The sequence below is a fragment of the Rhinatrema bivittatum genome, chromosome 5 (genome assembly GCF_901001135.1).
Source record: "Rhinatrema bivittatum chromosome 5, aRhiBiv1.1, whole genome shotgun sequence".
Taxonomy (NCBI): Eukaryota; Metazoa; Chordata; class Amphibia; order Gymnophiona; family Rhinatrematidae; genus Rhinatrema; species Rhinatrema bivittatum.
The window spans coordinates 106,636,009-106,657,418 of NC_042619.1; the positions used below are offsets into that span (position 1 = coordinate 106,636,009).

General features: G+C 44.6%; 1 protein-coding gene across 9 annotated transcripts in view; it reads left to right on the top strand.

Moving 5' to 3' along the window:
* The window catches only part of NBEA (neurobeachin), a 2,460,099-nt gene that overhangs the window by 2,128,907 nt on the left and 309,782 nt on the right, over positions 1 to 21,410 (top strand). The window lies entirely within an intron of this gene.

Consider the following 21,410-nt stretch of genomic DNA (forward strand, 5'->3'; position numbering starts at 1 on the left):
TATATTCTAAAATATCAAATATATGAGCTTATAAATGCCACTATTTGAGCAATCATTAAATAGATTTCCTGGACACAGAACATGGGCAGCCAGAACTAAATGGTTTTCCTCTCATGCACAAAATCATACATCAGTGTAATTACTCAAAAAAGCAATAGGGATATATAGTTTATATATCAAGGATCATAGCTTTATTAACATGGACAAACATATGACAATATGGGGTGGATTTTTTAACGTGTGCACGCGGTTCCCGCCACATGCACATGGACGCGATGATTTTATAACATGCACATCGGCACCTGCATGTTATAAAATTTGATATCTGCATGCTGGATTTTAGCATCCATGCACGTATGTGTGGGCAAGTTGTGACTCAGTTGCACGGGGGTGGGGGGGGAGGAATTTTATAAAGTACGCATGGCGACGTGATCAGGCCTTTGCCCAGTTCCCTCCCAATCCGCTCCTAACTAACCCTACCTATCCCCTATTTTTTTATTTTTATAGTTACTGCTCCTCTGGAGCAGAAGTAACTTCTGGCGCATGCTTCACCAGGACAGGGTCTAATGGCCACTGTCCCGGCCGGCCCCCACGCCCCCTGGCCCACCCCTTTTAACAGGCCCGGCACTTCTGTGCATATTGGGGGTTATGCGTATAGCTGGGCCTGTTCTAAAATGCGTGCAGCACATGCAAGGCCCAGCTATGCGCGTAACCCCCATTTTACCGTGCGCAGCGCTTTTAAAATTTGGGCTTATCTGAGCCAGCTAAACAGTATAAAAGATATCCCTTTCCCTGCCCCCCAACACCTGACTAACCCCAGGGCCATTGCCTGGGCGAAATGGTACCCCAGATACCCTTGGGGAAAAGGCTAAGCATAGGGGGTGGCTCACCCCTCCAATGATGCGACTGAATTGCAGTGGCTATATAAGAGCGCCAGAGAGCTCCTGCCACTAGAACAGTGCATGGAGTGCTGGCACCCTGCTGTTTGGTGAGGCGCATTGGTACCCTGATCAGTTGCCTGTCCCTGCTAATGGCCTTGATTAACTCGTTTGTCAAGGCATGCTTGCTTAGCCTTTAGGCATCAGATAGCAGAGCACAGCCGTCAACTAATCCTCAGCCACAGCAACAGGTTTACTTTCAGCAGCAATCACATAAGCAACTGCTATAATACAGTGCAAGAACCCCAAGTCGCAGCTACATTCCGACCAGGGTTTCTTAGTGTTGTTTGCTGCCAGCTAGAAAAGGTGGAGTCATTCTGCTCTGAACAACTAATGGCTCACGTATCCCACCCTTCCCTCACCTTTCCAAGCTGCAAGCTTGACGCTGGTCAATTAGTATTTTTGATCCTGCTGGATCTTTCCAACATGATTGATCAGGTAGACCATCAGTTTCTCTTGGAGATATGTAAGCACGTGGGCTTGAGTGGGTAGCTATTAATCTGGATTGCTTCCTTTTTGAAAGGAAGGGCATATTCACAACCAATGATGATTGTTTAACATTTTTATGCATCCTGTAGCTGATCTTTTCTTGAAGCTGAATATCACCTCATTTATTTATTTTATTTTATTTACAGGATTTATAAATCGCCTATCAAACATTCATAGATAATGAACAAGTTTACATTCATAATCAAATAAAGTCTATTACATTAAAATACTAATACCAACATAAAAACAAAAATAATATAAAATAAAAACAAACTACTTAAAACAAATTTAAATAAAACAAATTATACATAAACATGCCCTGAAATGGAGAACTATACATTCAGAGAATCATAAAAAACCTGCTGTAAATCTGCATAAATAAAACTTAAATAAAACTTGTTGCTGCATCAAGGACCATGATAACCCAGAAATGATACAATATATATAAATAAAATACAAGACGTATATACCTTAGTAATGTTGCGCCGGAGGTGGACCCTTGGACTGAGGTGGGGTTGACAGAACCCATAGGCAAGGACCTATGGATCTCCACCATCTGCAGGAGGAGTGGGCTGAAGCTAGAGGCCGCTGGAGCTTCACCTATACCAGCCTTCGTTCCCCTTGGGTTGAGCCTTTGGGTGCCGGGGCCAGCAGGACTTAGGTGGGCCTCGAAGTTTGATAGAGATGAAAGGTGATTCAGCCCAGAGACAGCAGTTGGTAGATGGCGTAGTCCTATCCTGGACTGGATTTGGTACTGGAACTCAGGCGCCAAAGGAACAATGAGGAACTGGAGGCACTCAAGTAAAGGAAGGCCTAAGCCTTGAAAGTCCACATCCAGAGGATAGGCGAGGAGAGGCATCACTGACAGGCTAGGATCAGAGCTGGCGGCGAGTGGACGTAGTGGCAAGCAACATAGAACTCTGGACACTGGAAAGTCTGTAGCATAGTCATTCAAAGCAAGGGTCAGGGCACGGAGAAGGCAGGCATGGTCAATCAAGACAGTGGTCAGGGCACAGAGAAGGCAGGCATGGTCAAGCGTAGCAGAGGTCTGGGGCTGGAGAGAAGCTGAAGAGTAGTCAGACGTAGTGGAGGTCCGGGACTGGAGAGAAGCTGAAGAATAGTCAGGCGTATCGAAGGTCCAGGGCTGGAGAGAAGCTGAAGAGCAGTCAGGCGTAGCGGAGGTCAAATCCAGAGAGTCAGTCCAACACACAGACGAAACAAGAACTAGGAGAATAGGAACTGGGAACCACAGGAAAACAGGAACACAATGATGAGATGATTCTAGGATCAGCAACGAGTACTCAGAGAACGAGGAGACCTGTTGCAAAGGCAACGCTATGGAGCGAGGCCTGAGCTTTTATACACTGAAGAGTCTGATGTCAGCATCCAGGTCTGCGGCCAGGTTCCCCCCGCGGGCCTCTTAAAAGAATCAATGATGCGTTTGTGTGCGCCTAGGATGGGGCGTGGCGCTGATGGCGGCATCTCTCCACGGGCCATGCGGAGAGGCCCGATGAACAGGGACATCTTGGCTAGCGACACTGGGTAGCATGGCAGGGCTGGAGGCACCGGAGGGAACCCGAGGTCAGAGATGGCGGCCCACCGCCGCCAGCGAAGTGGAGCCAGGAGCTGGAGTCCGTCTGAAAAGGTGAGAGGGCCGCGCCATGGGGCTGCTGTGGGAGGCACGTGTAACAAGTAAACTATGGTAAACCTACTATAACATAGTATAGCCACCTGCTGGGTAGATATCCTAACCAAACTAAAACAACTAATCTTCATTGAAAACCTGTCTAAATAGAAATTCCTTTACCTTTTCCCTAAATGCCTTAATGCACACTTCCAATGATCAGTAATGGCCTATACTTTCTTTTCAAAAAATGAAATAAACATTTTGCATTTAATGGATGAAAATCTATTATACAAGAAATTACGTGGTGATTATATCAGGGTACAAACATTGCAGAACAAGTTTTCAAACGTCCATTGTTCACTCTAATCTGTGCAGTAAAAAAAACTCTGTCTTGGCAGCAATCATAGATTCCTGATAGCAGTCAATGAAGAATATGCTGATGTGTTAGAATCAGATTTGATGTTTCTCCAGCAATGCTCAACCACATGCAGTTGACGCTTTTTTCTCTGGTGGATTGATTGAATATGGCATGTGGCATAGGCTTACCTGTGATCGGTGCAATAAGATCAAGAGTCTGAATCAATGTGTCATGCCAGGTGGTAATCGTGGAATCTAATGTGATAAAATTTGCTATACCTTGAGTCAGTTTAGAAATCCATTCAGAAGATAAAACATCTGGATCAATTTGACTCCTAACATTTATATTAGGAACAGTAACCATGGTTGTAGTAGACAAATCTGAAATCTAAGGTTAACATCTAATATAAACCATGAGACTTCTTTATGTGACCAAGATGCCGTATTATTACGTATTCTTTACGTGACGAAGATGCCGTATTATTATACAAGAATGAAGAGTGGGTGGCTCGCGGGAATGACGGCTACTACCTGGAGATAATACACACGGTTAATGGGACTCCAACATTGCTCTAAGCTTCAACAGCAAGAGGAAATGTAGGAAAAGGATTTGCATTCACAAAAAAGCGGGGAGTAGCTTGCTTGTTACGGCGGTTACTACCCCAAACCAAATAAGCCTGATACTTCACTTTCAATGCATATCCAGCATAGCTCTCTACTTCAATGGCAGGGGAGAAAGTCTGATACTTCACTTTCAATGCATATCCAGCATAACTCTCTGATTCAACAGCAGGGGGAATGAAGTAAAGTGGATCTATATACAGACAAAAACCAACAAGGACTGAATTACATAATCTGGGTAAACAAATAAGCATGGGTGTAGCTTGCTTATTGCGGCGGTTACTACCCCTAACTAATTAAGCTAGATATTTCACTTAGATGCAGTTCCAACACTGCTCTCTACATTAATGGTGGGGGTGGAAGGGAAATAGAACCAAAAGGTTACTAAGAGCCAAGAGTAACAGATAAGTATGAGAAAAAAAAAAAGTGTGAAACTTGCTGGGCAGACTGGATGGGCCATTTGGTCGTCTTCTGCCGTCATTTCTGTTTCTATAAGATCAACTCTCATACAAAAAATGAATCCAGGAGATGACAGCTGTATGTGTTGTCTTATTGATAAGCTGAGTAAAGCATCCATTTTTCATACATGACTATTAGGGTTTTGAGGTTTTTGGGTGGATTCTTAGATACTGTGGCAGATGACCATGCCCACAGGGAGGAGCCCCATGGGGAGCCACAGTACTGTGCTAGACTCAGGACGCACAAACACTGAATTGTCTTTTATTAAACAGCAGATGTAAGCCACCAGAGGTGGCAGTAGTGAACAGGTTCTGAAGTAGCAGTCCAGGGACCTCAGCAGAGGGACCCTTCTCACCAAGTTGATATAGGGAGATTCCGGTGTAGGGTTCCCAGCACGGCAAAGCTGTAGGTGAGATAGACTGAGAATTAGATTACTCACTAGATGGTAGCTGTAATGTAGAAGGTTTCCACCAGACAGAAGTAGATGGTTCCAGTCACCGAGGCAGAGAGAGTAGGTCCTCGAGGAGCGCGTACCTGATCCCAGTAAGGCACCTGAAAGAAGAAGAAGGGCCCCCAAGGAGTGGGTACCCAGTTTAGTAATTATCCCGAAGGGCAGAGGGAAAGCTTCCAGCGGCTGCACAGAAGCGGCAGAGCAGCATTGACCGGAGGAGTCCAATCCGAAATCCAGTCCTTGCTAACTCTATTAGCCAGCAAATGCGGGCAAGCTAAATACCTGGATGTTGTGACGTCACTCGAGGGGAATGCCCCCGATGTTAACGCCAATGCTCAAAAATGTGGGTAGCACGCGCACCCTAGTAGGACCTTGGGAGGAACATGGCGGGAGGCCACGCCATAGCCGTTCCGGGGATGCCGGAGAGGGCGGCTTGCAGATGCGGTGGTAGCCATTTTCCCAAGGAAAGCGGGAGGAGCCGAGTACAAGGTGAGGCATACGGGGCAAAGCCATCTGAGACCGACAGATGCAACAATGACAAACATTTCTCACAAGCTGGAGGAAGTGGATCCCCATCAAAATGCATGTTGAAATCATCCATTAATGACATCCGCCTAAGATTGATATCAGATGCTGTTAATAGTCAATGAATGAACAATTCCAGGACAGAGGGCAATAATAAATGCCAGTAATACATTACAGACCTGATATAGTCAAACATTCATAATGAGGATCATTCTCTAAATTCTGTTAGTTATAGCTATGATGATTTTACACTCAGACGTACACCTTCTCCATGCTTCTTCTCAGGTAACTTAAAATACAATTGATACTCTGGAGGGCATAACTGATTAAGGTCCACTATATTAGTTTCTAAAAGCCAAGTTTCAATGTTCCCAAAAATATCAGGGGTCTGTGAGACAAGTCAAATATAGGGGCCAATTTATTCCTAACTGATCGGGCATTAATCATGCAAGTATGCAGCTCAACAAATGTTTCTGATGGTATGCTCACTGAAAAGCAGACTGTAGGAACATGAATTAAACAATGTGGATGAATATCAACTCTAGAGCAGTAAAGGAGAATAGGTCCCCCTATCTACCAATACCTGCTAATATAGGCATCAACTGGCAGGATCCCATAGTGTCCATGCTGATTAATGAAAACAAGTATTTCAGGGTAGCAGACATCAATAAGGCAAAGCAGAAATCAGATAAAACAAAATGAAAACTCATAAAGTACAAATAACAAACAATCAAAAAACAAACAACCAAGGATGAAAGAAACAAAGAACACACACAAAGCAGCATTCAAAAAGGAGCATGTTCCTTTGTCATGTTCCTTCGTGTGCATGACAAAGTGCACTTGCGTCTTGGCACACGGCGCCTCCACAACAGCCTGGAACCTTCAAGTCATTCTTGGATGATGTCACTGATAGGTGTGGTTTCCACTCAGAGACCAAGGGAGTGGGAAAGATGACATAAGACTGTAGCAACAGATGGTCAGGCCAGCAGGAAGATGGAAGTCAGTGTTCCTGCAGCAGGTAGCTGGAAACACATAGTCCTGGTGGCAAAAGGGCAGTAGCTAAACCTCTTGTGTCAGCCCAGCATCTTTAAGTCCCTCTTGAATTATGCTACTAATGGGCAGGGCTTCCTCACGCAGACTAAGGGAATGAGAAAAATGCTGTGGGATTGCAGCAGCAGCAGATAGTCAAGAAATCATGCAGATAGAAGTGTCACAGATGTGAGTCCTTGGTCTGTGGCATGGCTGACGCAGCCTAGCAGACAAACCTGCCAGGCCCATGCCGACAGCTGCTGGACATGCTCTTATTGAGACTGGAGCTGGAGCTTCACCTATACCAGTCCTGTTCCCCATAAGTTGAGCCCCTGGGATCCAGGGGCCAGAAGGTAAATTCAAGATTCAGACAGCGATCAGTATCTGGGTCCAGGCCAGTTTTGGGGCAGGCAGCGAGCAGACAGTATCTGGGTCCAGACCAAGGTCAGGGCAGGCAGCAAGCAGTCAGTGTCTGGATCCAAGCTGGGGTCAGGGCAGGCAGCAATCCAGGAGAGTAGTCAAAATCTGAAGTAGAGGTCAGAACCTGAGAATCAGGCCAAGACAGACAAGATAAGACAAGACAAACATTGAGGACCAGGAACAGAGAGGAACTACGAGGAAATTTAAGATATTTTGGAAAATCTGGAAACACAACATGTTGGAAAATCAGCAACAACTGATTCAAATCATTCATTAACCACTGATAACGTCCAAAAAGCTTTTCTTTACTTCATAGGTCACTTCATTAACACAGGTAATGTCCAAAAAGCTTTCTCTCCGAGCTGTTGGTTCTCTTATTTCAAACAATCTGTCTCATATTGCTCTTTTTAAGTTAATTCTTCTGACCTTTGTCTAGTTCCTTTCTCTGGACCACTCCCCATGTGCTTGTTGAGGCCCCAACTATTCGTTATTGCATCAGTAGCAAACAGTGAGGTGTGGCCCAAAGGCTAAGTCCTGTTTTCCTCAGATATCTGCAGTTAGCCTTTCTGAATAACAGCTCTCCAATATATCTGATCTCAGGACTTGTTTTGTTACAAATAATTTTTTGTTACAAGCAGGCTAAGAAAAATGGCATATGTATTCTCAGAACATATAGGCCTTATATTAAATAATTACACTAATAATATATCTGATTTTATCTGCTTCATTCCTGTCTGTTGTGGCATAATACTCTTCCACACGCTTCCTCCTTAAAATGATTTCCCACAGTATGTCCCACAAAAGAATGAATAGGAAAAACCCATATAATTGCATTGCATCCTGCCACTAGGCTAGAAATATAACCTGGCCAGAGAAAATTCAGACCAGCACTGGAACCTGGGAATTGTACTTGCTATTAAATGTTCTGTACCCTGTAATTATAATTACCATTAGCACTGAGAGCACTGGGAACACTGAGAGAATCCAGTGAGAGCACTGAGAGGAGAGGATCACCTTGCTGGTGGCTGAAAGTAATCAGTAAATTTTGCTTAGGAATTTTTTTTAAAGTATGGGGGAAAGTAAACTATTGGGGTATATTATTTAGTGTGTTTGTGCTTTTAATAGTCAGTAAGGCAGCTAATAAGCAGAAGTTAGTGTGGAAGAAAGGCAAAACAATTGCTGGCATGGTTGAAAGGTGAGGTGAAAGAGGCTATTTTGGCCAAAAGATCTTCATTCAAAAATTGGAAGAAGGATCCAAAAGAAGAAAATGGGATAAAGCATAAGCATTGGCAAGTGAAATGTAGGACATTGATAAGACAGGCTAAAAAAGAGAATTTGAAAGGAAGTTGGCCGTAGAGGCAAAAACTCACAGTAAAAGCTTTTTAAAATATATCTGAAGCAGAACACCTGCAAGGGAGTCAGTTGGACCGTTGGATGATCGAGGAGTTAAGGGGGCACTTGGAGAAGATGGGGCCATTGCGGAAAGATTAAACAATTTCTTTGCTTCAGTGTTTACTGAGGAGGATGTTGGGGAGATGCCCGTTCCAGAGAGGATTTTCATGGGTGGTGATTCAGATGGACTGAACCAGGTCACAGTGAACCTGGAAGATGTGGTAAGCCTGATTGATGGGCTGAAGAGTAGTAGGTTACCTGGACTGGATGTATGTACCCCAAGGTTCTGAAGGAGCTCAAAGATGAAATTTCTGATCTGTTGGTAAAATTTGTAGGGTATCATTAGGGTCATTCATTGTGCCTGAAGACTAGAGGGTGGCTAATGTGGCCCCAATGTTTGGTGGGGGCTCCAGGGGTGATTCGGAAAACTACGGACCAGTTAGCCTGACCTCTGTGCCGGGAAAAATAGTGGAGAGTGTTCTGGATATCGGGATCACGAAGCATGTGGAAGGACAGGTCTTGCCTCACAAATCTGCTTCACTTTTTTGAAGGGGTTAATGGACATGTGGATAGGGGTGGACCAGTGGATGTAGTGTGTTTGGATTTTCAGAGGGCGTTTCACAGAGTTCCTCATGAGAGGCTTCTAGGAAAAGTAAAAAGTCATGGGATGGGTGGCGATGTTCTTTCGTGGATTGCAGACTGGTTGAAAGACAGGAAATTGAGAGTGGGATTTAGTGGACAATTTTCTCAATGGAAGGTAGTGGGCAGTGGAGTGCCTCAGGGATCTGTGCTGGGACCCGTGCTTTTCAATGTATTTGTGAATGATCTGGAAGGGAATATGACAAGTGGGGTGGTCAAAATTGCAGATGTTACAAAATTATTCAGAGTGGTTGAGTCACAGGTGGAGTGTGGTGAATTACAGGAGGACCTTGTGAGACTGGAGGATTGGGCATCCAAGTGGCAGATGGGGTTTGATGTGGATAAGTGCAAGGTGATGCATATAGGGAAGGATAGACCATGCTATAGTTGCACAATATTGGGTTCCATGTTGGGAGCTGCCACCCAGGAGGGAGATCTGAGCGTCATGATGGATGATGCATTGACATCATTGGTTCAGTGTGCTGCGGCAGTCAAGGAAGCAAACAATGTTGGAATTGTTGGAAAGGGAGTGGTGAATGGAACGGAGGGTGACATGATGTCTCTGTATCGCTCCATGGTGAGACCGCACCTTGAATACTGTGTACAATTCTGGTCGCCACAACTCAAAAAAGATATAATTACGATGGAGAAGGTACAGAGAAGGGCGACCAAAATCATCAAGGGGATGGAACAGCTTTCCTATGAGGAAAGACTAGAGAGTTTGGGACTGTTCAGCTTGGAGAAGAGATGGTTGAGGTGGGATAAGGTAGAGGTGTTTAAAATCATGAGAGGTGTAGAATGGGTGAAAGTGAATCGGTTATTTACTCTTTCAGATAATAGAAGGACTAGGGGGCACTCCATGAAGTTAGCATGTAGCACATTTAAAACTAATCGGAGAAAGTTCTTTTTCACTCAACGCACAATTAAACTCTGGAATTTGTTGCCAGGGGATGTGGTTAGTGCAGTTAGTGCAGCTGGGTTTAAAAAAGGTTTGATAAGTTCTTGGAGGAGAAGTCCATTACCTTCTTTTAATTAAGTTGACTTAGAAAATAGCCACTGCTATTACTAGCATCAGTAGCATGGGATAGACTTAGTTTTTGGGTACTTGCCAGGTTCTTATGGCCTGGATTGGCCACTGTTGGAAACAGGATGCTGGGCTTGATGGACCCTTGGTCTGACCCAGTATGGCATGTTCTTAAGCAGGCAGGGACAGAATGAGCAAGGCAGACAAGGAAGCAACACGCACTGCAAGACTGCAGGAGTACCTGTTGCTGAGACATCGGTGAACAGGACTGCTGGAGTTTAAATGCTCCCCCCACTGTGATGTCATCTTCCCGTGCCGAGCTGTGTTTTTTACCGCAGGGCCTAAAAGGGTTCTGAGTGCTTGGGAACAGCAGCATGCGTACCGCAAAGAGAAGCGCATGGAATCCTGCGGTGAGTGCAGCTGATCATGGAGCCATCCTGCTGCCAACCTACTGTTGCAGGAAGACTGTGTCCCCACAGCAAGTAGCTGGAAATGCATAGGCCTAGTAGCAGAAGGGTGGTAGCTAAAACTCCGGAGTCATCTGGGGACCAGATAACAACCAGTTTCTGGTGCCTATTGATTCAAGTATAGTTGTAACTGTTGATCTGGTTAGTAACTATTTGACAAAGATCTCTTGTTGGATGCTTGCTAGTAAATAAGGTTTGAATAAGGCCAAACTTGAAATTTATGGTATAGGGAGGCCAATGTCTTCCTCTGTGTGACCAGCATTTTGTCATTCAGAGGAAGACTTGGTCTGGAGTTAACATGAAAATATACCTCTGATGCAGGGGCTAAGTAACGCCATAATGCTGCAGTGTCAGGTTGGTCATCAGCTGTGGTTATCCAAGATAAATTTGGGATGATAAACTATTGCTGGATGTATAAACTTTTACATGGAAGAGTTGTAGTAACCAAAGACTTTACAAATTTGTTAAAGATAAGTGTTTTTCATAAAGTTTTAATGTAATTTGAAAAAGAACAAAATAATTAGAATGCTTATTTGAAGTTGTGCATAAGGGATGATCAGTGTGTTGTGCTAGTATATGATTAAAATTGGTGATATTTAGCCAAATGTAGTGAGCATTAATGGCAGTTTATCACCCCGCAAAGTAATGTTTTTTGTGACATATAGCCTAATTCATCACCTTATATGATACCCGTTTAAGAATTTATAATGGCATATATTATAAGAATATTTCTATATATGTTTTAGTATTTATGTTGCATATAGAAGATGGGATTTTTGTAAAAATTTGCCCAGAGAAATCAGCAGTGATTGGCATGGCAGAAGTTTTAAAGCTCTTGGTTTGTCCAGCTAAGTGCTAAGCTTAGTTGAACAAATCATTTGATTATGGACCTCTCAGGATCTCAGTAGGTAACAAAATACAATAGTAGTTATATCTCACCTTACAATTCACCATACTAAAAAAAAAAAGAATACAATTCTGGTATCACTTCAGTAATAGTGACTCAAACTCTCTCCACTATAAAGCATATTATGAAGTAATATAAAACTCTGCAAAAAAGATACTCAGAACCTATATATAGCAAACTTGTCATATGAAAACAGCACTAATTGCTAGGATTCAAATATCACCACTCCACCAAAGAAAAGGCAGCACTGCAAATATTGCATAAGATGTTAGAATACCAATACATCTCCTATTGGGAAAACAAAATAAGCTGGACTGCCATACTAATAGAATCCCTCACCACTATTCAACATACAGAACATAAAGAGACTCTCACCAAATACAGAATGCTTGGTCACAAATTAGAATTTAGGTATATGCAGCCAAAAACTGAAATAGAAGGCTTTAAAAGTCAGACTATGCATTCAGTACAACATGGAGAAAAAGAAACAAAAATTAATTTCCTCCTATATTGAGCAGAATACAAAGATACAAGAGATTAGGGATGTGAATCGTTTTTTGACGATTTAAAATATCGTCCGATATATTTTAAATCATCAAAAATCGTTAGGGCCACGATACAATACCAATTCCCCCGATTTATCGTCAAAAAATCGTAAATCGGGGGAAGGGGGAGGGCAAGAAAACCGGCACACTAAAACCCCCTAAAACCCACCCCTGACCCTTTAAATTAAATCCCCCACCCTCCCGAACCCCCCCCCCCAAATGCATTAAATTACCTGGGAGTCCTCCGTAGCGGCGGTCCGTGGCTAAATCGGGGGAAGGGGAGAGCACGAAAACCGGCACACTAGATCGTGAGGTCTTCAGCCGGCGCCATTTTTCAAAATGGCCGCCGCAAAATGGCGGCGGCCATAGACGAAAACGATTCACGGAAGAGGTCGTTCCGGACCCCCGCTGGACTTTTGGCAAGTCTTGTGGGGGTCAGGAGGCCCCCCCAAGCTGGCCAAAAGTTCCTGGGGGTCCAGCGGGGGTCAAGGAGCGATTTCCTGCCGCGAATCATTTTCCGCTGGACCCCCAGGAACTTTTGGCCAGCTTGGGGGGGGCCTCCTGACCCCCACAAGACTTGCCAAAAGTCCAGCGGGGGTCCGGAACGACCTCTTCCGTTGAATCGTTTTCGTCTATGGCCGCCGCCATTTTGCGGTGGCCATTTTGAAAAATGGCGCCGGCTGAAGACCTCACGATCTAGTGTGCCGGTTTTCGTGCTCTCCCCCTTCCCCCGATTTAGCCACGGACCGCCGCTACGGAGGACTCCCAGGTAATTTAATGCATTTGGGGGTGGGGGATTTAATTTAAAGGGTCGGGGGTGGGTTTTAGGGGGTTTTAGTGTGCCGCTGGACCACCAGGTAATTTAAGGCATTTGGGGGGGGGATTTAATTTAAAGGGTCGGGGGTGGGTTTTAGGGGGTTTTTAGTGTGCCGGCTCACGATTTTTAACGATTATGACGATACTTTACACACACAAACGGCAACAATACGATTCCCTCCCCCTCCCAGCCGAAATCGATCGTTAAGACGATCGAGGACACGATTCACATCTCTACAAGAGATGCATACTCCCAAAGCTATATTTCTGCCACTAAACTGACAATAAAATATTTTTCACTCCCTTTGTTGTCTGGATATTTTATTTTTCTAATCTGGTTGCTCCCACTCTCTCCTTTTGCCTCTTACTGTTACGCCCATCAGTTGCAGACAGCTGCGACCACTAATGCTCACCTCATTTTTTGCTGCATTATCATCTGCTGGGAGAATGGCGGCCTCCACTAACCACCGCCAACCGGCCTGGCATTCCTGGGACAGCATGGGCGCTGCCGACCACCATCTTGCTGCAGGAATTACTTAGACGCACACGCACGCATGGGCCACCTTTGTACACATCATGGCGGGAACCTCGGAGGCGTCCCCTCCGGATGACGTCACCCATCCATTCTACTTAAGCTGGCTGGCCCTTCACTTAGACGAGTTAGCAAGGATTTCCCTCTTGCTGAGTTCTGCTCCTTGGACTTCCGGTTCCAGATTCTATGTTTGGCTTGAGACACTCTGGGTACCCGTTCTTCAGGGGCCCTCCTTCATCTCTGGTCATCCGCTCCTCAGAGGACCTTCTGCCTTGGACTGCTTTCTGTCCCGCTCCCTGAGATCTCTCCTAGAACTACCTGCTGTGAGTACCTATTCTACAGAGTTCAACTTCCTACCTCGTTATGGGATCCTCTATGGTGTACCCTGTGCCTCGGGCCACTACCACTTCATCCCAGAAGGAACTAATCCGGTATACCCTGCCAGCAGGTCATTACCGCTCCACTGCTACAGGAACCACATCGGGGTTCCTGCACCTCAAACAACCTTCTCATTACCATCACTGGGACACATCTCCAGCATACGCCGCTCTGCGGGCCACTAGTGGATCTTCACATCTGAGGTATTGCCTGTGGGTATACCCCTCTGCTCAAGACTCTATTTACAGCTGTGTCTGACGTCACTGAGGCCGCGCCTACCGATGGTGAGGCTCACAGGGCTCCTCCCTGAGGGCGGAGACATCTCTCACCTCGGCCCAGGGGTTCACACTTTACAAAACATAACAGATTGCTAACTCAATGGACCCGGCTCAGGCCTCAGCCATCCAGGCCATCCCTGGCCTGGCCTGGCCCAACGGATCTCAGAGCATCAAAAGGTATTAGTGTCTTTGGCCAATGCTATCAATCAGTTAAGCTCTCAGCTGGACTCCACCTCGACATCTGTCAAGCCCACCACCGCTTCACAGACACTGCCTATCCGGCTTTCTGTGCCCTTGCCAGCACCTACTCGTTTTACAGGTGATCCCCTTTTATGTAGGGACTTTCTGAATCAATGCTGTATGCACTTTTCACTGCAACCTACCTATTTTCCAGACATAGTGTCTAAAACTACGTACATCTTGTCCCTTTTGGATGGGAAAGCCCTGACCTGGGCATCACCTCTTTCGGAGAGAATGGAACCAATCCTCAATGATTTGACAGCTTTCCTTGCCCTATTTTGGTCTGTATTTGATGACCCTGCTCGCAAGAATTTCGCTGGATCTGCCCTCTCATCTACACCAAGGTACCAGACCTTTAACTGAGTAGGTGATTGAGTTTAAAACCCTGTCATCGAAACTACATTGGGATCTGGGATGCCTTCGTGCTATATTCCTGGAAGGTCTCAATACACGCATAAAAGACGAATTAGCTGCACGTGAGCTCCCCGAGATGCTGGACACTCTAATTGACCTCACTGGTCGCATTGATCGTCGCCTGCGGGAGTGATCCCAGGAGACTAAGGGATCCAAGAAGTTGACCTCATGGTTCCATGCCCTCGTCCAGCACCAGTCACCCAGACTACTCCCACATCTAATATCAAGGAGGAAGAACCCATGCAATTGGGCTGCAGTCACCTATTCACTAAAGAGAGACATCACCGGCAAAGATTAGGCCTCTGCATGTACTGCAGTCAGCCAGGACATGCTGTGCCCTCTTGTCCTACCTGTCCAGGAAATGCTCAGACCTAGGATCTGCCGGAGGACTCCTCCTAGGTCTCACCTCTCCATCTCCTCCACTTCCAGTCTCCACTTCCAGTCTCCATTAACTCTGACACCCTCGAGTTCCATGCTTTAGCCCTGGTGGACTCCGGTGCTGGGGGAAACTTTATTCTCAAACAACTCGTGGAGTACCTATGAATCCCCACCGTTCAGACACCTACACCTCTGCTATTATCATCAATTCATGGCGAGCCATTGCCTGGCGAGGTCACCTATTCTACGCAACCTATCAAGCTCTGCACTGGATCTCTGCACACAGAGACCATTTCCTTCTTGGTGTTAGAGAAGGCTATACATCCGGTGGTACTCAGACTGCCATGGTTACAAATGCACACACCCCAATTCGACTGGAATACCCTGCAATTGTCTCAATGGGGTAAATCCTGCCATAGGAAGTGCCTAGAGACTGTGTCTCCTATGCCTTGCCTGACCACCACCACATCTCTTCCGGGTTTACCTCCACAGTACTCCTCCTATCAAGATGTATTCTCTAAGAAAGCAGTGGACACCTTGCCACCTCACAGATCTTTTGACTGCACCATACAGTTATTACCCAACACCGAACCCCCAGAGGAAGGGTGCACCCACTTTCTCTGACAGAGACTAAGGCAATGTCCAATTATATTCAAGAAAGCTTGGCAAAGGTTTTTATTCAGCCTTCTAAATCTCCTGCTGGAGCCGGTTTCTTTTTTGTGGGAACAAAGGATGGACCCTTCGCCCGTGCATAGATCACCATGAAAGACAGCTACCCCTTGCCATTAAGAACATAAGAACATGCCATACTGGGTCAGATCAAGGGTCCATCAAGCCCAGCATCCTGTTTCCAACAGTGGCCAATCCAGACCACAAGAACCTGGCAAGTACCCAAAAACTAAGTCTATTCCATGTTACTATTGCTAGTAATAGCATTGGCTATTTTCTTAGTCAACTTAATTAATAGCAGGTAATGGACTTCTCCTCCAAGAACTTATCCAATTCTTTTTTAAACACAGTTATACTAACTGCACTAACCACATCCTCTGGCAACAAATTCCAGAGTTTAATTGTGCGTTGAGTGAAAAAGAACTTTCTCCGATTAGTTTTAAATGTGCCACATGCTAACTTCATGGCGTGCCCCCTAGTCTTTCTATTATCCGTAATGTATATTTATAGCTTAAGACCAACTACTATCAGTTTAATCCCAGTACAGGTTTCTTAAGGAGAATAGGAGAAGTACATTCTAAAAATGATACTTTCAGAAAACCGAGATCCTTATCTAAAAGGACTAGAAGGCTCATCTGCATACAATTCCCAGCAACCTCTGGGAGAAGACTCCAGAGGTCACAGCGAGTGATCCAGGTTTCGAACATGTTATAAAATCGGGCGTACGTTTGTGCGTGCTGGGTACATTTTAAAATCTGCCCCTATCTGTTTTCTGGAACCTATCTGTTTTAATTTGGTTTATATGTTTTGATTTTACCTAGGAATTGTGTTTGGTAGGAATAATTTGTTACAGACTTTATACAGAATGAATTTAATTCAAAACAAGAGCCAATAAGGTGGGTAACTAGGAATATATAGGTAGATTAATTGTAGAGTTTGAGGATCATTGCCAAACAAATATATAATAATTCTATAGACTAAAAGTACTTTAGATTAGCTTTACATCCTTGCTCCCTTAGAAATTTTAAATTGATAACAAATCAACAAAATTATGATGCAAGAAGTCATCCAGCAGTGAGAGGAAGGCTTTCCAGTCTTTTGCACTGAGTTCCACATTTATGATTATCTTCCAGTTGACGAGAGGTTCTATGTCTGCACAAAGGGGTAGATTTTAAAAGAAGCGCGATCAGCCTACTTTTGCTTGCGCATCAGACTCAAGCAAAAGTACGCTGGATTTTAGTAGATACGCGCGGAGCCGCGCGTATCCACTAAAATCCTGGATCGGCGCGCGCAAGGCTATCGATTTTGTATAGCCTGCGCGCGCCGAGCCGCGCTGCCTCCCCCCGTTCCCTCCAAGGCCGCTCCGAAATCGGAGCGGCCTCGGAGGGAACTTTCCTTTGCCCTCTCCTCACCTTACCCTCCCTTCCCCTACCTAACCCACCCACCCGGCCCTGTCTACACCCCCCCTTACCTTTGTCGGGGGATTTACGCCTCCCGGAGGGAGACGTAAATCCCCGCGCGCCAGCGGGCCTGCTGCGCGCCGGGCCGCGACCTGGGGGCGGGTACGGAGGGCACGGCCACGCCCCCGGGCCGTAGCCACGCCCCCGTACCCGCCCCCAAAACGCTGCCGACACGCCCCCGGAACGCCGCGACGACCGGGCCCGCCCCCCGACACGCCCCCCTCCGAGAACCCCGGGACTTACGCGAGTCCCGGGGCTCTGCGCGCGCCGGGAGGCCTATGTAAAATAGGCTTCCCGGCGCGCAGGGCCCTGCTCGCGTAAATCCGCCCGGTTTTGGGCGGATTTACGCGAGCAGGGCTCTGAAAATCCGCCCCTAAGTGCAAGGAGCTGCAAGCCCTCAGAGAACAAGTCCAACCTCTGGAGTCTAGAGTGGCAGACCTGGAGGAGCTAAGGGAGGCAGAGAGATATATAGAGGAGACCTTCAGGGACATAGTAGAGAAGTCCCACCTCGGAGGAGAAAAGTTACCTAGAAGGAGAGCATCAGCTTGATGAGGCAGGAAGCAATCCTGTAGCTAGGACCTGCACCAAGGATAAGTCTCAAGGGGCACGTGCCCAGGAGGTAAGGGGTAGGACAGCTGTTATAGTTGGTGATTTAATTATTAGGAAGCTTGATAGCTGGGTGACTGGTGGACATGAGGATCGCTTGGTAACTTTCTTGCCTGGTTTAAAGATGGCAGACCTCATGCATCACATAGATAGGATTTTAGATAGTGCTGGGGAGGAGCCAGCTGTCTTTGTACATGTGGATTCCAATGACATAGGAAAGTGCAGGAAGGAGGTTCTGGAAGCCAAATTTAGGGTTTTAGGTAGAAAGCTGAATCCAGAGCCTCCAGGGTAGAATTCTTAGAAATGCTCACCATTCCATGTGCAGGAACCCAGAGACAAGCAGAGCTCCAGAGCCTCAATGTGTGGATGAGATGATGGTATAGGGACAATGGTTTTAGGTTTGTTAGGAACTGAGCTTCATTTTGGGGGAGGGTGGGGGGGCCTTTTCTGAAAGGATGGACTCCATCTTAACCAGAGGAAACCAGGCTGCTGGCACTAATGTTTAAAAAGGAGATAGTGCAGATTTTAAACTAGATAATGGGGGAAAGATGACATCTGCTCAGAAGTGCATGGTTCAGAATGATGTGTCTTTGAAGGGATACCAAGAGAATAGGAAAAATAGGGCATCCCAGTAGTGAGGTTGCAATAAATGCTAAAGTGGACCAGGCGTCTTTAAGTAAAATGCAGAAAGATTCCAAATTACCCATGTCAACTGATGAGCAGGTTGTTAATACAAACAAAAAACATACTTAGAAATATCTGAATAGAAATGCTAGAAGTCTACAAAATAAGATGGGAGAGTTAGAGTGTATAGCACTGGATGAAGAGGTAGATATAATTGACATATCAGAGAATTGGTGGAAGGAGGATAACCAATTGGACTCTGTGATACCAGGCTACAAATTGTATTGAAATGATAGGATGGATCAAATTGGTGGAGGGCTGGCACTATAATGTTAAAAAGAACATTGAGTCAAACAGGATAAAAGTTCTGCAGGAAACTAAATGCAATATTGAATCTTTATGGATAAAAATTGCAAATTAAAAGAGAATAAAGTAGTATTGGGGGTATCTTACTGTCCACCTGGCCAGAGAATATAGGACTTGGTGTTCTTTGTACTATTTGGTTGGAATTATGAAGTGGGGGGTATTGCAGTGTCCCGCACCCTCTAGTATGTTTGTTAAATTACTATTGGAAAATTCAATAAAAACGTTTACACATAAAAGAAATTAGAGAGGCTAACAAAATCAGCAGCACAGTAATAATGGTTGAGTTCAATTACCTCAATATTGATTGAGTGAATGTTACATCAGGACATTCTAGAGAAATAAAGTTCCTAGATGAAATAAATGACTGCTTCATGGAGCAGCTGGTACAAGAACCAACAAGAGGGGAAACTATTTTAGACCTAGTACTTAGTGGAACACAGGATTTGGTGCAAGGGGGTAACAGTGTTGGAACTACTTGGCAATAGTGATCACAACATTATCAAATTTAACTTAATAACTGGAGGGAGCGCAAAAAAGAAATCTACTGCAACAACATTTAACTTTCAAAAAGGTGACTATGATAAAATGAGGAAAATGGTTAGGAAAAAACTGAAAGGAGCAACTGAAAAGGTTAAGAGTTTAGCTCAGGCATGAACGTTGTTTAAAAATACCATCTTGGAAGCCAAGACTAGTTGTACTCCATGCACTAATAAAGGTGGAGGGAAGGCTAAACTACTACCGACATGGTGAAAAGATGTCGTGAGAGAGGCTATAATATCTAAAAGACATCTTTCAAGAAATGGAAAAGGGATCCAAATGAAAACAGGAAATAGCATAAGCACTGGCAAGTCAGATGCTAAACACTGATAAGGAGGGCAAAGAGAAAATTTGAAAAGAATCTTGCCATGGAAGCAAAAACTCATAATAAAACCATTTTCAGGTACAGTCATGGTAAAAAGCCTACAAGGGAGTCAGTTGGATCATTAGATGAGATAGGGGTAAAAGGGGCATGTAGGGATGACAAAGCCATGGCAGAGACTACATCTATTTATTTATTTATTTATTTATTTTTAAATACCAACATTTGTGTACACATCAGTTTACAATTGCTAATAAATGTACAGTTAAGAACATTTGCATTTCTAAAAAATAAGAAAATGGTCATAAATACATAAAATTCATAATAAATCTTATAAAACAAACTAAAAATGTAAATATCTTAAATAGAATATTAAAATTGCTAGAGGCAAAGAAAAGTTAAAAGAAATTCAATCAATAGTTATTGAAAGGCTTGCTGAAACAGCCATGTTTTAACACCTTTCTTAAAAATCTTAATGCTTGATTCCAGCCTTAGGTTTTGTGGCAAAGAGTTCCACAATTGCTTTGGTATTCACTGAGAAAGATGCAAGAGATATACCCATGCCAGAAATGTTATTCAAAGTTGATGATTCAGAAGAACTGAAACAAATCTCAGTGAACCTGGAAGATATACTAGTGCAAATTGACAAACTAAAGAGTAGCAAATCACCTGCACCAGATGGTATACATCCCAGAGTGCTGAAAGAACTGAGAAATTAAATTGTGGACCTGCTATTGAAAATTTATAAACTATCAGTATCATCATCTATGGTACCTGAAGACTAGAGGGCTGCCAATGTAACACCAATTTTAAAAAAGGGATCAAGGGGTGATCAAAGAAACTACAGACTGGTGAGTCTGATGTCTCTGCAGGCAAAATGGTAGAAGCTATCATAAAGAACAAAATTGCTAAACATATAGATAAGCAATTTAATGGGACAAAGCCAACATGGATTTAGCCAAGGGAAGTCTTGCCTCAAAAATTTGCTACATTCTTTTGAGGATGTAAATAAACATTTGGATAATGGTGAACCAGTTGATATAGTGTATCTGGATTTCCAAAAAGCATTTGACAAAGTCCCTCATGAAAAACTTCTTAGGAAATTAAAAATTCATGGGATAGGGGGCATTGTCCTATTGTGGATTGCCAACTGGTTAAAAGATAGAAAACTGAGAGTAGGGCTAAATAGTAAATTTTCCCATTAGAAAAAGTTGAATAGTGAAGTGCCCCAGGGATCTATTCTGGGACCACTGCTTTTTAATATATGGAAATGGGAATAACAACTGAGGTGATCAAATTTGCCAGTGACACTGTTGTGTCCGTCAGTTCCCGACACCCTCTCTTCACTCTCCTCACCTCTTTGGCACCTCCCTCTTCGCCCGCAGGAAGATTGGCTGCTGCAGCGTTCCTCTGCCAAGGTCCTCCGGCATCCCCGGATCGGCTCCATGCTGCTAACCGGCATGTTTCCTGGAGACCTAGGGGCGCGTGCGCTCGGCGCGGCCCCGACTGAAGTACCGGCGATGGCGTGAACCTCAGGGGCGTCCCCCGAAGATGACATCACCCACAGCGGATATTTACGGTCTTAGAATTTGCTAATGCCAGAGTATAGTCCAAGTATTGAGCTTTATTTGAATGGAGACTAAATTTTGCACATATGCCCGACTCCGGCCGTGTTTCGCCCCACTCAGGGGCTGCCTCAGGGGCTGAATATAGTTGATCACTATATATATAAATGACCACTCTTTAGATTTAATGCACCAAAAATCTAGTAAGTTGGTGGTTTTAGGAATATGAAGACTCAGTGTTGTCTCCGCTCAATTCAACAGGGACATAAAACCACCAACTTACTAGATTTTTGGTGCATTAAATCTAAAGAGTGGTCATTTATATATATATATAT